The 16,332-nt window shown below is 39.2% G+C and overlaps 1 protein-coding gene and 1 pseudogene across 1 annotated transcript in view; one reads left to right on the forward strand and one right to left on the reverse strand.

The window, feature by feature from the left end:
- Nucleotides 1-16,332, reverse strand: part of LOC137245902 (uncharacterized) — a 109,065-nt gene that overhangs the window by 75,212 nt on the left and 17,521 nt on the right. The window lies entirely within an intron of this gene.
- The window catches only part of LOC137243855 (T-complex protein 1 subunit eta pseudogene), a 258,228-nt pseudogene continuing 253,341 nt past the window's right edge, over nucleotides 11,446-16,332 (forward strand).

A 16,332-nucleotide genomic window follows, 5' to 3' on the forward strand; every position in this document is an offset into this window, starting at 1 on the left:
GAGTTGAACTTATGACGCAGAATAGAAAACTGGTAAAATTTTGGACAATGGGCGTGGCACCGCCCACTTTTAAAAGAAGGTAATTTAGAAGTTTTGCAAGCTGTAATTTGGCAGTCGTTGAAGATATCATGATGAAATTTGGCAGGAACGTTACACATATTACTATATGCCTGCGTAATAAAAATTAGCAAAATCGGAGAACGACCACGCCCACTTTTTAAAAAAATTTTTTTTAAATTAAAATTTTAAAAGAAAAGTTAATATCTTTACAGTATATAAGTAAATTAAGTCAACATTCAACTCCAGTAATGATATGGTGCAACAAAATACAAAAATAAAAGAAAATTTCAAAATGGGAGTGGCTCCGCCCTTTTTCATTTAATTTGTCTAGGATACTTTTAATGCCATAAATCGAACAAAAATTTACCAATCCTTGTGAAATTTGGTAGAGGCTTAGATTCTAGGACGATAACTGTTTTGATAACTGTGTGAAAAAGGGCGAAATCGGTTGAAGCCACGCCCAGTTTTTATACACAGTCGATCGTCTTTCCTTCCGCTCGGCCGTTAACACGATAACTTGAGCAAAAATCGATATATCTTTACTAAACTCAGTTGACGTACTTATCTGAACTTACTTTGTATTGGTGTAAAAAATGGCCGAAATCCGACTATGACTTTTTCGATATCGAAAATTACGAAAAATGAAAAAAATGCCATAATTATATACCAAATACGAAAAAAGGGATGAAACATGGTAATTGTATTGGTCTATTGACGCAAAATATAACTTTAGAAAAAAACTTGGTAAAATGGGTGTGACACCTACCATATTAAGTAGAAGAAAATGAACAAGTTTTGCAGGGCGAAATCAAAAGCCCTTGGAATCTTGGAAGGAATACTGTTCGTGGTATTACATATATAAATAAATTAGCGGTACCCGACAGATGATGCTCTGGATCACCCTGGTCCACATTTTGGTCGATATCTCGAAAACGCCTTCACATATACAACTAAGGGCCACTCCCTTTTAAAACCCTCATTAATACCTTTAATTTGATACCCATATCGTACAAACACATTCTAGAGTCACCCGTGGTCCACGTTTATGGCGATATCTCGAAAAGGCGTCCACATATAGAACTAAGGCCCACTCCTTTTTAAAATACTCATTAACACCTTTCATTTGATACCCATATCGTACAAACAAATTCTAGAGTCACCCCTGGTCCACCTTTATGGCGATATTTTGAAAAGGCGTCCACCTATAGAACTAAGGCGCACGCCCTTTTAAAATACTCATTAACACCTTTCATTTGATACCCATATCGTACAAACAAATTCTAGAGTCACCCCTGGTCCACCTTTATGGCGATATCTCGAAAAGGCGTCCACCTATAGAACTAAGGCCCACGCCCTTTTAAAATACTCATTAACACCTTTCATTTGATACCCATATTATACAAACGCATTCTAGAGTCACCCCTGGTCCACTTTTATAACGATATTTCGAAAAGGCATCCACCTATAGAACTAAGGCCCACTCCCTTTTAAAACACTTATTAACACCTTTCGTTTGATACCCATATTGTACAAACGCATTCTAGAGTCAACCCTGGTCCACTTTTATAACGATATTCCGAAAAGGCGTCCACCTATAGAACTAAGGCCCACTCCGTTTTAAAACACTTATTAACACCTTTCGTTTGATACCCATATTGTACAAACGCATTCTAAAGTCAACCCTGGTCCACTTTTATAACGATATTCCGAAAAGGCGTCCACCTATAGAACTAAGGCCCACTCCCTTTTAAAATACTCATTAACACCTTTCATTTGATACCCATATTATACAAACGCATTCTAGAGTCACCCCTGGTCCACTTTTATAACGATATTTCGAAAAGGCGTCCACCTATAGAAGTAAGGCCCACTCCCTTTTAAATCACTTATTAACACCTTTCGTTTGATACCCATATTGTACAAACGCATTCTAGAGTCAACCCTGGTCCACTTTTATAACGATATTCCTAAAAGGCGTCCACCTATAGAACTAAGGCCCACTCCGTTTTAAAACACTTATTAACACCTTTCGTTTGATACCCATATTGTACAAACGCATTCTAAAGTCAACCCTGGTCCACCTTTACAACGATATTCCGAAAAGGCGTCCACCTATAGAACTAAAGCCCACTCCCTTTTAAAATACTCATTAACACTTTTCATTTGATACCCATTTTGTACAAACAAATTCTAGAGTCACCCCTGGTCCACCTTTATGGCGATATCTTGAAAAGGCGTCCACCCATAGAACTAAGGCCCACTCCCTTTTACAATACTCATTAACACTTTTCAGTTGATACCCATATCGTACAAACAAATTCTAGAGTCAGCCCTGGTCCACCTTTATGGCGATATCTCGAAAAGGAGTCCAACCATAGAACTAAGGCCCACTCCGTTTTAAAATACTCATCAACACCTTTCGTTTGATACCCATATTGTAAAAACGCATTCTAGAGTCACCCCTGGTCCACCTTTATGGCGATATCTCGAAAAGGCGTCCACCCATAGAACTAAGGCACACTCCGTTTTAAAATACTCATCAATACCTTTCGTTTGATACCCATATTGTAAAAACGCATTCTAGAGTACCCCTGGTCCACCTTTATGGCGGTATTTCGAAAAGGCGTCCACCTATAGAACTAAGGCCCACTCCCTTTTAAAACACTCATTATCACCTTTCGTTTGATAACCATATCGTACAAACAAATTCTAGAGTCACCCCTGGTCCACCTTTATGGCGATATCTCAAAAAGGCGTCCACCTATAGAACTAAGGCCCACTCCCATTTAAAATACTCATTATCACCTTTCGTTTGATACCCATATCGTACAAACAAATTCTAGAGTCACCCCTGGTCCACCTTTATGGAGATATCTCGAAAAGGCGTCCACCTATAGAACTAAGGCCCACTCCCATTTAAAATACTCATTATCACCTTTCGTTTGATACCCATATCGTACAAACAAATTCTAGAGTCACCCCTGGTCCACCTTTATGGCGATATCTCAAAAAGGCGTCCACCTATAGAACTAAGGCCCACTCCCATTTAAAATACTCATTATCACCTTGCGTTTGATACCCATATCGTACAAACAAATTCTAGAGTCACCCCTGGTCCACCTTTATGGAGATATCTCGAAAAGGCGTCCACCTCTAGAACAAAGGACCACTCCTTTTTAAAATACTCATTATCACCTTTCGTTTGATACCCATACCGTACAAACAAATTCTAGAGTCACCCCTGGTCCACCTTTATGGCGATATCTCGAAAAGGCGTCCACCCATAGAACTAAGGCACACTCCGTTTTAAAATACTCATCAATACCTTTCGTTTGATACCCATATTGTAAAAACGCATTCTTGAGTACCCCTGGTCCACCTTTATGGCGATATTTCGAAAAGGCGTCCACCTATAGAACTAAGGCCCACTCCCTTTTAAAACACTCATTATCACCTTTCGTTTGATAACCATATCGTACAAACAAATTCTAGAGTCACCCATGGTCCACCTTTATGGCGATATCTCAAAAAGGCGTCCACCCATAGAACTAAGGCCCACTCCCTTTTACAATACTCATTAACACTTTTCAGTTGATACCCATATCGTACAAACAAATTCTAGAGTCAGCCCTGGTCCACCTTTATGGCGATATCTCGAAAAGGAGTCCAACCATAGAACTAAGGCCCACTCCGTTTTAAAATACTCATCAACACCTTTCGTTTGATACCCATATTGTAAAAACGCATTCTAGAGTCACCCCTGGTCCACCTTTATGGCGATGCGTATGCAAACAAAGAATATCAAGCACTTATATCCACTAACACACATTTACATAGTCATCCTTCCTAAAAAAAAAAACGCTCATAAGCCACGAAGCAGTTCAGTACAAAGATGACTTGATGCGAAACTCTCTAATTTTTTGCGCTCTCACGAGGGATTTATCTCAAATTTGTGCTGGCAACAATCACAGATAAATCCCTCGCGCCAGCTAAAACGAGAAACGGGCCAAAAATTTCGGAAAACTTTAGTTTGACCTACAACTGTAGAATAGCGCTCCAAAATTATGTGAAAAAGGATAAAAATACTCGTTTTAGTGTAAATATTATTAGTTCGAAGGCGGAGGGTAAATAATATTTCTAATTCAAAAGTTATCACTAAAAACAGGTTTTGTAAATATGAAGTCCCGAAGCAACCACTCCATTTTGATCACAGAACCTGGAACGTCAGACATGTAGGATAAGCTCTATCCATTAAATGATGTTAACTGTTATATCATAGGTCCGAATTACTGAAATTTCAAAAGAATATATGGTTTTCGCTGTGAGTTAAATGCGTTACAATATTTGACTAATTAATTTAATCAAAATGTAAATTTTACTTAGATTTGTTTATATTTAACTCTAGCTAGTCGTATTATTGTAAAATAAGTTTAAAGAAATGAATATTTTACGACTATAATTTTATTAAATAATTGAAACTATAATCGCCGAAATGTATGTTAAAAATCCCCATATTCAGATCTATTAATTTTTGTTTGTAGTGGCATCATTGTCAAAAATGTGCATTTTGACAGCGCTCTCTCGAAACAAAGAGTTGCAAATCTATTCATTTATGGTTCAGTACTCAATTGACTAATTGAGCGAGATAGTCAACTGTGTTATAAGAAAACACTGATTGGAATAAGTAAAGCGGAAGTCATTGGTGCCGTATGTCGTTTCGCTGTAGTCGTATTCCTAACGTAATCAGCTGTTTATCGTTACGACGGTTAACCAAAAACCAATTGGTTACGGTTACGACCTTAGCGGCACCAATAATCGATTGCATTGATTCCCATAAGGTTGGTCGAATCAGCTGTTATAAGGTTACCGATACGGTTACCGATAAAGCACCAATGTCTGCAGCTTAAGACTCACGCCCCGATTCTGAGCGTTACTGGTAAAATAGTACCCAGAACATTATGTAACCGAATATCATTACCAGTTCTTTTATCCGCGATTCTGGCCCAAGTGGTACCGCTGTCATCACCGAAAAACTCACCAGTGTCTGTGGAGAAATTTGAAAGGTAGTTTTCTTCGCTTTCACGGTTGCCACTTTGGTCCATTTGGACCAAAATTGGTCCCTTCCAAATCCATTTGGTTCGCTGGTCCCTTTTCTTCAATTTTGGTCCTTGTTAGGCGTAGCCACGATTGGTACTAACACTTTCAAAACTTAGACAAAGAAATTCTATGCATTACTTCTCGTTTGGCACTTTGATATTTAAATCTTTCTCACCCAGCTCAATGAGTTCAAGGAATTCCAGGACTATTGTGGTGTTAAGCCACGCAAGGTAATTGAAAACTAAGTATCTTGGCACAAGAAATATTTAAACTCGAAGACAGAAGGAAGCAAATGCAAAATAGATTTGATTTCGGAAGAAATGTTTTGTATAAAATTATTCCCGTAAGTGCTAGCAGAACCCTTGAGGCCTGGGATCAAAACTCACACTTACTGAATCTAGGCTCTGATATGAAGTTTAAACGTTAAGGGAAAAAGTAAGGATCTATAAAAATAGCGCTAACGAAATTGCCTAGTTTCATTTATGATTTACTGAGTTTTCCACATACATACATAGTTCGGCAACACTAGAACGCAAATTTTGAACCGTTTCTTACTAAACCCTAACTGCACTATACATTTTATTATTTATTAATTTATTTACTTATTAAACATTTTCTTAATGCATATTTTAAATAAATTGCAATTTTGAAAGATCACATTCTATTACTATATAGCATAAGAAAAGTACATGGCATTTTTATACTCAGTTGAGCAGAGCTCACAGAGTATATTAACTTTGATTGGATAACGGTTGGTTGTACAGGTATAAAGGAATCGAGATAGATATAGACTTCCATATATCAAAATCATCAGTATCGAAAAAAAATTCGATTGAGCCATGTCCGTCCGTCCGTCCGTCCGTCCGTCCGTCCGTCTGTCCGTTAACACGATACCTTGAGTAAATTTTGAGGTATCTTGATGAAATTTGGTATGTAGGTTCCTGGGCACTCATCTCAGATCGCTATTAAAAATGAACGATATCGGACAATAACCACGCCCACTTTTTCGATATCGAAAATTTCGAAAAATCGAAAAAGTGCGATAATTCCTTACCAAATACGGATAAAGCGATAAAACTTGGTAGGTGAGTTGAACTTATGACGCAGAATAGAAAACTGGTAAAATTTTGGACAATGGGCGTGGCACCGCCCACTTTTAAAAGAAGGTAATTTAGAAGTTTTGCAAGCTGTAATTTGGCAGTCGTTGAAGATATCATGATGAAATTTGGCAGGAACGTTACACATATTACTATATGCCTGCGTAATAAAAATTAGCAAAATCGGAGAACGACCACGCCCACTTTTTAAAAATTTTTTTTTTAAATTCAAATTTTAAAAGAAAAGTTAATATCTTTACAGTATATAAGTAAATTAAGTCAACATTCAACTCCAGTAATGATATGGTGCAACAAAATACAAAAATAAAAGAAAATTTCAAAATGGGAGTGGCTCCGCCCTTTTTCATTTAATTTGTCTAGGATACTTTTAATGCCATAAATCGAACAAAAATTTACCAATCCTTGTGAAATTTGGTAGAGGCTTAGATTCTAGGACGATAACTGTTTTCTGTGAAAAAGGGCGAAATCGGTTGAAGCCACGCCCAGTTTTTATACACAGTCGATCGTCTTTCCTTCCGCTCGGCCGTTAACACGATAACTTGAGCAAAAATCGATATATCTTTACTAAACTCAGTTGACGTACTTATCTGAACTTACTTTGTATTGGTGTAAAAAATGGCCGAAATCCGACTATGACTTTTTCGATATCGAAAATTACGAAAAATGAAAAAAATGCCATAATTATATACCAAATACGAAAAAAGGGATGAAACATGGTAATTGTATTGGTCTATTGACGCAAAATATAACTTTAAAAAAAAACTTGGTAAAATGGGTGTGACACCTACCATATTAAGTAGAAGAAAATGAAAAAGTTTTGCAGGGCGAAATCAAAAGCCCTTGGAATCTTGGAAGGAATACTGTTCGTGGTATTACATATATAAATAAATTAGCGGTACCCGACAGATGATGTTCTGGATCACCCTGGTCCACATTTTGGTCGATATCTCGAAAACGCCTTCACATATACAACTAAGGGCCACTCCCTTTTAAAACCCTCATTAATACCTTTAATTTGATACCCATATCGTACAAACACATTCTAGAGTCACCCCTGGTCCACGTTTATGGCGATATCTCGAAAAGGCGTCCACATATAGAACTAAGGCCCACTCCTTTTTAAAATACTCATTAACACCTTTCATTTGATACCCATATCGTACAAACAAATTCTAGAGTTACCCCTGGTCCACCTTTATGGCGATATTTTGAAAAGGCGTCCACCTATAGAACTAAGGCGCACGCCCTTTTAAAATACTCATTAACACCTTTCATTTGATACCCATATCGTACAAACAAATTCTAGAGCCACCCCTGGTCCACCTTTATGGCGATATCTCGAAAAGGCGTCCACCTATAGAACTAAGGCCCACGCCCTTTTAAAATACTCATTAACACCTTTCATTTGATACCCATATTATACAAACGCATTCTAGAGTCACCCCTGGTCCACTTTTATAACGATATTTCGAAAAGGCGTCCACCTATAGAACTAAGGCCCACTCCCTTTTAAAACACTTATTAACACCTTTCGTTTGATACCCATATTGTACAAACGCATTCTAGAGTCAACCCTGGTCTACTTTTATAACGATATTCCGAAAAGGCGTCCACCTATAGAACTAAGGCCCACTCCGTTTTAAAACACTTATTAACACCTTTCGTTTGATACCCATATTGTACAAACGCATTCTAAAGTCAACCCTGGTCCACTTTTATAACGATATTCCGAAAAGGCGTCCACCTATAGAACTAAGGCCCACTCCCTTTTAAAATACTCATTAACACCTTTCATTTGATACCCATATTATACAAACGCATTCTAGAGTCACCCCTGGTCCACTTTTATAACGATATTTCGAAAAGGCGTCCACCTATAGAAGTAAGGCCCACTCCCTTTTAAAACACTTATTAACACCTTTCGTTTGATACCCATATTGTACAAACGCATTCTAGAGTCAACCCTGGTCCACTTTTATAACGATATTCCGAAAAGGCTTCCACCTATAGAACTAAGGCCCACTCCGTTTTAAAACACTTATTAACACCTTTCGTTTGATACCCATATTGTACAAACGCATTCTAAAGTCAACCCTGGTCCACCTTTACAACGATATTCCGAAAAGGCGTCCACCTATAGAACTAAAGCCCACTCCCTTTTAAAATACTCATTAACACTTTTCATTTGATACCCATTTTGTACAAACAAATTCTAGAGTCACCCCTGGTCCACCTTTATGGCGATATCTTGAAAAGGCGTCCACCCATAGAACTAAGGCCCACTCCCTTTTACAATACTCATTAACACTTTTCAGTTGATACCCATATCGTACAAACAAATTCTAGAGTCAGCCCTGGTCCACCTTTATGGCGATATCTCGAAAAGGAGTCCAACCATAGAACTAAGGCCCACTCCGTTTTAAAATACTCATCAACACCTTTCGTTTGATACCCATATTGTAAAAACGCATTCTAGAGTCACCCCTGGTCCACCTTTATGGCGATATCTCGAAAAGGCGTCCACCCATAGAACTAAGGCACACTCCGTTTTAAAATACTCATCAATACCTTTCGTTTGATACCCATATTGTAAAAACGCATTCTAGAGTACCCCTGGTCCACCTTTATGGCGGTATTTCGAAAAGGCGTCCACCTATAGAACTAAGGCCCACTCCCTTTTAAAACACTCATTATCACCTTTCGTTTGATAACCATATCGTACAAACAAATTCTAGAGTCACCCCTGGTCCACCTTTATGGCGATATCTCAAAAAGGCGTCCACCTATAGAACTAAGGCCCACTCCCATTTAAAATACTCATTATCACCTTTCGTTTGATACCCATATCGTACAAACAAATTCTAGAGTCACCCCTGGTCCACCTTTATGGAGATATCTCGAAAAGGCGTCCACCTATAGAACTAAGGCCCACTCCCATTTAAAATACTCATTATCACCTTTCGTTTGATACCCATATCGTACAAACGAATTCTAGAGTCACCCCTGGTCCACCTTTATGGCGATATCTCAAAAAGGCGTCCACCTATAGAACTAAGGCCCGCTCCCATTTAAAATACTCATTATCACCTTTCGTTTGATACCCATATCGTACAAACAAATTCTAGAGTCACCCCTGGTCCACCTTTATGGAGATATCTCGAAAAGGCGTCCACCTCTAGAACAAAGGACCACTCCCTTTTAAAATACTCATTATCACCTTTCGTTTGATACCCATACCGTACAAACAAATTCTAGAGTCACCCCTGGTCCACCTTTATGGCGATATCTCGAAAAGGCGTCCACCCATAGAACTAAGGCACACTCCGTTTTAAAATACTCATCAATACCTTTCGTTTGATACCCATATTGTAAAAACGCATTCTAGAGTACCCCTGGTCCACCTTTATGGCGATATTTCGAAAAGGCGTCCACCTATAGAACTAAGGCCCACTCCCTTTTAAAACACTCATTATCACCTTTCGTTTGATAACCATATCGTACAAACAAATTCTAGAGTCACCCCTGGTCCACCTTTATGGCGATATCTCAAAAAGGCGCCCACCTAAAGAACTAAGGCCCACTCCCTTTTAAAATACTCTTTATCACCTTTCGTTTGATAACCATATCGTACAAACAAATTCTAGAGTTACCCCTGGTCCACCTTTATGGCGATATCTCAAAAAGGCGTCCACCTATAGAACTAAGGCCCACTCCCATTTAAAATACTCATTATCACCTTTCGTTTGATACCCATATCGTACAAACAAATTCTAGAGTCACCCCTAGTCCACCTTTATGGAGATATCTCGAAAAGGCGTCCACCTCTAGAACAAAGGACCACTCCCTTTTAAAATACTCATTATCACCTTTCGTTTGATACCCATATCGTACAAACAAATTCTAGAGTCACCCCTGGTCCACCTTTATGGCGATATCTCAAAAAGGCGTCCACCTATAGAACTAAGGCCTACTCCCTTTTAAAATACTCTTTATCACCTTTCGTTTGATAACCATATCGTACAAACAAATTCTAGAGTCACCCCTGGTCCACCTTTATGGCGATATCTCGAAAATGCGTCCACCCATAGAACCAAGGCCCACTCCCTTTTAAAATACTCATTATCACCTTTCGTTTGATAACCATATCGTACAAACAAATTCTAGAGTCACCCCTGGTCCACCTTTATGGCGATATCTCAAAAAGGCGTCCACCTATAGAACTAAGGCCCACTCCCTTTTAAAATACTCTTTATCACCTTTCGTTTGATAACCATATCGTACAAACAAATTCTAGAGTCAGCCCTGGTCCACCTTTATGGCGATATCTCGAAAAGGCGTCCACCCATAGAACTAAGGCCCACTCCGTTTTAAAATACTCATCAACACCTTTCGTTTGATACCCATATTGTACAAACGCATTCTAGAGTCAGCCCTTGTCCACCGTTATTGTGTAAATGGCGTCCATCTATAGAACTATGGCCCACTCCCTCTTAAAATACTCTTTAATACCTTCCATTTGATACACATGTCATACAAACACATTCCAGGGTTACCCTAGGTTCATTTTACTTCGAGGTGATTTTCCCTAATTTTGTCTCCATAGCTCTCAACTGAGTATGTAATGTTCGGTTACACCCGAACTTAGCCTTCCTTACTTGTTTATATTAAATTTTAAAATAGTATTGAATGCCAGTTCACATAGTAAAATTCTTTTTCAGTGTGTATTTCATTGCAATCAACAACATAATGCTAGAACCAAGAGCTTTGTGACCAAAACTAGGTTCACAACGTTTGGTTGGTGGAAGACATAGAGTTATCCTATGTCAAAATATAGTACCATTTTTGGTTGCATGCACATATATTTGTTTGTTCAGCTTGAATTAAAGGAAAGTATTCACTATGTTTAGTAAAATCTTATATGGAAATATCCTAAAATTTTGTATCAAAATCAAAGTGCTACTGAGTTAAAGCGACTATGACATCAGTTTATACTCAAAAATGTCATATATGTATGAGACATATGTGTTACGGGCCACTCGTATGTATTTTCTATTTTAGTTGCTAATCACTCATAGTATTTGTCTGTACTCGACTAAGTACACATTTAGACAAAATTTTTTGGCTCACGACTAAGTGCACTAATTTTATTAGTTCTGAAAGCAGATCTCTGATAGACGCACGCTTTTATTTATTTGTCTGATCAACGCCCTAGATTGGTGAGGAGTGTGATGACTAGTACCTAGGACCTAACTAATTGTTTTCTAGCTTTTAGCATTATTATTACTTAATGTAAGTATTGTTTTCAATTAAACAGTTTAACCTTTTTTTTTTTTGAATTATTTTATATATAAGATAGGGAAAATGCTTGTCTTTTATTTGCTGCAAAACATAACGTTATATCGTGCGACCCACTACGAGGCTCAAAATAGCTACGAATGACACATACATACACATACCGATATAGTGGGCGTGGCACACACCCACTCGCAGACACATGTATATACATACTTATTTATAATATTATTATGAAGGCTTCGAGGCAAAAAAGGTCACTGTTTGCACGAACCTTTTTTCAGAGATATTTACCGAACCGATGTTACACTTCCACATGCAACTAACTAACTACAATGACTGGTTAGGGTTATTAAATTGATAACACAAAGTACGCAAATATACTAATAAAAAAACTGTTAAGAAATCGAACAGGTTTCTATTAAATTGATAGGCCAAAGCATATACAATGTACATATACATATATGTATATGCATTAGAGTGGTTTTATCTCTTCGGGTAAAATAAAATGTCACAATTTCTTTGGGGGCATGCCCTAAAATGTTTCATTTTGTTGGATTTTAAGATTGCCAAAGTTTGAGCATAATTGGAAGATGTTAACCCGTGTCACTGGGGCCTCAAGTTTTGAAAATATCGATTTTTCGGCAGTTTGGCGGCTTCGGCGACCCTCTGGAACGGCTGAAGCTATTTGCCCGTGTCATACATTAAATCAAAGGCGATACTGTGACTAGGTACCGGGTACCTCTTAGAGCGAAGATGCGTTATTTGTATTATTATTGCTTATTATGGACAAATACTTGTACTTTGGAATCTCATATCACTTAAATATTGTCACGGATATTAGCATCACTAAGCTATACCATCACTAAGGCCATGCTAAGCAGTATTTACGTCAATAATCAAATCAAGTATACACATATATAAGGCAGCCCAGAGAGATGTCACACACAGATGCATTTACTTATACGCCTATGTGTACTCGAGAGACTGTAAACTACAAACATTCACATCAATAATTCAATCATTATGTATCTACATAAACGAATAAATAATTGCGTCTGCACATATGAACGTATACGAGCAGTGGAGCGGCAATGCACAAACACATGCATATATCTTATCTGAGTTGTCACAAGAGAGGGCAATCATTTGTGCACGTAGTTGTGGCTGGCGATTTTGTAGCCGAAACTAACTAGTAAGTTCTGGAATGGAAAAGCCTAGAAGTATGCAATTAGAAATCAAAAAGTATAAAAGGCGCGACAGTAAAGGCGAGGAGTTTGAGTTTGATTTGAGTTGTCAAGCAGTTACGACTAAGACGATATCTAGCGAGCGATAGCAGTATTATTTTGAATAGTGGAGTTTCATTTCAGCTATCAGTTTGGTTATTAAGCTATTCGTTGCACAGTTTGAGTGTAATTGTGAAGTATTTTAATAAAGGCCATTTTTCCATTATTCAATATTGGAGTTATTTATTCAACATTTTAGCGATACGAACCTAGCAAAAGGGCAAATAAGAGGAATTTGCAAGTAAAATCGTTACATTGGTGTCAGAAGAGGAATTGTTGAATAAATTCCAGAGGACAACAAGGACATGGCAAAGTTCAGTGAATTGAAGATCCAGCAACTAAAGAAGGAGTTAGAGAGCCGTGGATTGAATACAAGCGGCGTTAAACTTGAACTTCAGGCACGGCTACGAGAGGCAATGGAAGCAGAAGGAATTGATGTGGAAGAGTATGACTTTCATATTGATGGCGAAGAAATAAGAAAAATGGAAGAAACACCGCAGACAATGGCGAACACAGACTTGAACATGATTTTGGCTGCAATATCTGCTCAAACATCGACAGTGGCTTCTCAACTGGAATCGCAAAAGACAGATACAACATCTCAACTAGAAGAACAGAAGACGTATATGGTATCCCAACTGGAATCGCAGGAAACCCGTATAACATCACAATTGGAAGAACAGAAGACATATAAGGCATCCCAACTGGAATTGCAGGAGACACGCATAACATCAAAGATGGAAGAAGTAGAGGAGCGCTTATCATTGCAGGTGGCACAAATGTCTTCACAGTTAGAAGCACAGGAAGCAAGGGTAACATCAAAGCTGGAAGCGCAGGATGCAAAAATCGCTCAATTTCAGGCAGAAGTCTATGATTTGAAGGGTCGTATGGAGCAGTTACAACTAAATCGTCCAGCAGTTTCAGCGAGTAATCCAAAGGTAAAAACACCATCCTTTGACGGTTCTGTTCCTTTCCAAGTCTTTAAGCTACAGTTTGAGAAGACCGCAGCAGTGAACAACTGGAATGCGGAAGATAAAGTTGCTGCACTGTTCGTGGCATTGAAAGGGCCTGCACCGGAAATCTTACAGACGATTCCAGAGTACGAACGGAACAGTTATGAAACATTGATGGCTGCTATAGAACGACGTTATGGAAGCGAGCATAGGAAACAGATATTCCAAATTGAGTTGCAAAACCGTCACCAAAGAGCGAATGAGACTTTGCAGGAGTTTGCCTCGGATGTTGAAAGGTTAGCTCATCTCGCAAATGCGGACGCACCCGTGGAATACACCGAGAGGGTAAAAATCCAGAGTTTGATAAATGGCATACGGGACGTGGAAACGAAGCGAGCTACATACGCAAACCCAAAGCTGACATTTGCTGAAACGGTATCACATGCATTGACTCAGGAAACGGCCTCACTATTGAGTAAACCAGCATACAAAGCTCATCGTGTGGAAGTGGAAAGACCAGATTGGGTAGACACAATTTTGGAAGCACTGAAGGGATCACAACAGAAAAATGCTGGAGTTATTAAATGTTTAAGTGCGGCAACCCAGGTCATATTGCACGACATTGCAGCAGCGGTCCCAATAGCTCCAACAATGTGGGTGGTCGTAAACGCAGAGCAGAAGGTGATGAGCAAATCTCCAAGACTACTCAACCGTTAAACTAAATCAAGTCAGACGCAAGGGGCGACAGCTGGCTCCCGCAATTGAATGCCCCATAATCTCTATCTCGCAGATTGGAAGAAGGTCGAGCAATCTTACTGTTGGAGGACATGTGGACGGAAAGGAACGTTTACTGACTTTAGATACAGGTGCATCTCATTCCATAATTCGATTTAGTCAACAAAAAGATAAGACCATTGCTTGGAGCAAGATTACGTACAGCCACGGGAGAGGACACCCAAGTAATTGGAGAAGTAGAATGTGAAGTCGCAATTGGGAACGTAGTACACAATTTTATAGTGGCAGAAATTGTTGATGAAATCATAATTGGAGTGGACTTCTTAATCGACCAGGGCATCAAGATCGACATGCAAAGCAAGACGATGCGATATAAAAACATGGATGTACCACTTAATTTCGGCTACGAGAGAGGCTACAGCAGTAAACGAGTGCTGGTGGAAGAGAGTCAGCAAATACCACCAAAATCCGAACCAGTCATCTGGGCAAAGGTTGATGGAGATTGTGGGACAAACAAATTGTGGGTTGTCGAAGCAGCAAACAAATCAGCACTAAACATACTTGTAGGAAAAACCCTGGCTATGACAAAACAAGATGGACGTATTCCGGTAAGAGTACTCAATGAGTTCAAGTCACCACTCAAACTGACTAAAGGAGCTATTTTGGGAAGATGCCAAGAGGCTGAAGTAGTTATTAACTGTGAACAGCTCCAGGAACACGTTTCAGCTAGTAATACTGACCTTTCAAATGACATCACGGCATGGACGCAGGTGCTAGAGGAAGCATATCAGAGTAAGGCAAAACAACTGCTCCTAAAGTACGCGAACATATTTGACCAGGATGATTCTAAACCAGGCCGCACCAACGTTGTGAAACATCAAATTGACGCTGGAGATGCGAGGCCGATCCGTCAAGCTCCACGTAGTGTTCCACTGGCGAAGCGGGAAGTTATGAGTCAAATCATTCAAGAAATGAGCGACAGCGGCGTCATCGAACCATCAGCTAGTCCATGGAGCTCACCGGTAGTACTTGTAAAAAAGAAGGATGGAAAAATGCGGTTTTGCGTGGACTACCGGAAGTTGAATGACGTAACGAAAAAGGATAGCTACCCATTGCCAAGAATTGACGACACTCTTGACTCGCTATCTGGTACGAAATGGTTTTCCACACTGGACTTGAAAAGCGGCTACTGGCAAGTTGAAGTGAAGGAGGAAGATAAAGAGAAAACAGCCTTCAGTGTGGGTGATGGTCTTTGGCAATTTACAGTGATGCCTTTAGACTTTGTAATGCACCAGCTACTTTTGAGAGACTCATGGACCAGGTACTGAAAGGACTACATTGGAAAACATGCTTGATGTACCTGGACGACATCATCGTATTGGGCAGGAATCTTTATGAACATCTTAAGAACTTGGAGGAAGTTTTCCAGAGAATAGCTGGCGCTGGTCTGAAGTTAAGTCCCAAAAAGTGTGCGCTGTTTAAAAAGGAAATAAATTATTTGGGTCACAAGGTAACGACAGAGGGCATCTGCACTGCGAACGAAAAGATAGAGGCTGTAAAGGATTGGCGAATACCACAGAACCTACATGAATTGAGAAGTTTTCTTGGGCTGTGCACATATTACCGCCGATTTGTACCAAATTTTCCCAGCGTAGCCCATAGCCTCCCTGAGCTTACAAGAAAAAATAAATCTTTTGAATGGAAGAAGGAGCAAGAAGTGGCTTTCCAAACATTGAAGGAGCGTTTGTGCACTGCCCCAATGTTAGCATATCCGATTCCAGGAGCAACATT

This window comes from Eurosta solidaginis, chromosome 3, assembly GCF_040869045.1.
Source record: "Eurosta solidaginis isolate ZX-2024a chromosome 3, ASM4086904v1, whole genome shotgun sequence".
NCBI classification, from domain to species: domain Eukaryota; kingdom Metazoa; phylum Arthropoda; class Insecta; order Diptera; family Tephritidae; genus Eurosta; species Eurosta solidaginis.